This window comes from Myotis davidii, unplaced genomic scaffold (assembly GCF_000327345.1).
Source record: "Myotis davidii unplaced genomic scaffold, ASM32734v1 scaffold288, whole genome shotgun sequence".
Classification (NCBI taxonomy): Eukaryota; Metazoa; Chordata; class Mammalia; order Chiroptera; family Vespertilionidae; genus Myotis; species Myotis davidii.
The window spans coordinates 32,009-33,726 of NW_006298627.1; positions in this window are offsets into that span (position 1 = coordinate 32,009).

Below are 1,718 nucleotides of genomic sequence, written 5' to 3' on the forward strand. Positions count from 1 at the left end.
TGCCCATACTCTCAATGCCATGACAGATGTATTTTTTAATTGGATAGAACTGTGTTGTTTTCAAGGCCACCAGCGAGATAACCACTAAGCACAGATAGGGCTGGCTCTTTAATAAAAAGGGAAGCTCTGCTTTTAGCTTCGCTTAGAATTTGAATTCATTTTCTCTGAGCCCACCGTGGTGAATAAAGTGTGGCTCCAAACTCTCCGAGCATTGCTTGATTTATTCTGGTTCTCTGTAACACCATCATCTCCATTCTAGCCATTCTAAATACTGTAGTAGTCTTTCTACAAAGAGCAAGAAAATATGCTATTTCTCTCTGAAAAGTAATCTACTAGTAATTACATGGCTTAAGATATATGACTGTGAGATGTTACTGTGCTGCATGGCACACCCAGCTATGGCAATTGTATTTAAATAACCTATGCCTTCTGACTTTTTTCTGACTATAGCTTCTTTTTTTGTTGCTGTTGTTGCTCTTTGTGAGAGTTACTTTTTAAGGGAATTCCACATCTCTTTTTTAAAAAAGTTCTTTATTGTTGAGAGCATTTCATATGTCCCTGTTTCCCTTGCATTGTCCTCTTCCAGCCTGCCCCCACCTCCCAGCCCCAACCTTCACCTCCCCACCCATTGCCTGCATCCATTAGTTATGCTTATATGTACACAAGTTCTTTGGTTGATCTGTCTCCTCTCCACCCCCCAACCCCCGCTCACCCTCCTCTGCCTTCCCTCTAAGGTTTCACAGTGTGTGTGATGATTCTGTGTCACTGGATCTGTTTTTGTTCATCAGTTTATGTTGCTCTTATTATTCCACAAATAAGTGAGATCATGTGATACTTTTCTTTCTCAGACTGGCTTATTTGGTTTAGCATAATGCTCTCCAGTTCTATCCATGCTGTTGCAAATGGTAAAGTTTCCTTCTTTTTAATAGCGGCATAGTATTCCATTTTGTAGATGTACCACAGTTTTTTAATCCATTCATCTGCTGATGGGCACTGTTTCCAAATCTTAGCTATTGTAAATTGTGCTGTTATGAACATAAGAGTGCATGTATCCTTTCTGATCATTGTTTCTGGTTTCTTATGATATACTAGAGGCCCGATGCATGAAATTCGTGAAAGGGGCTTGGACCTCGCAGCCCTGGCTTCATCCAGAAGGTCGTCCAGAAGGTTGTTCAGCTGTCTGGTCTGATTAGCATATTACGCTTTTATTATTATAGATTCCTAGGACTGTGAGGGTACCCCTTTCTCCACATCCTCACCAACACTTGTACTTTGTTGATTTGTTGATGATAGCCATTCTGACAGGTGTGAGATGGTACCTCATTGTCATTTTGATTTACATCTGGCAGATGATTAGTGACTTTGAGCATCTATAATAATAAAAGGGTAATATGCTAATTAGACCAAATGTCCTTCCGGATGTCATTCTGGACGTCCTTCCTGATGAAGCCAGGGCTGGAGAGAAGCCAGCACGGGTCCCGGGTGCCTGCAGGTGGCTGGAGGAGGGAAGCCCGGGTGCCTGGTGCCAGAGGGAAGCCGGTACTGGAAGCTGGGGAAAGAAAGTCTACTTTTGCACAAATTTTCATGCATCGGGCCTCTAATTTTTTCATATGTCTCTTGGCCTTCTGTGTGTCCACGTTCGAAAAGTGTATATATATTTAGGTCCTTTGCCCATTTTTTGATTGTATTGTTTATCTTCCTTTTGTTACGTTGTATGA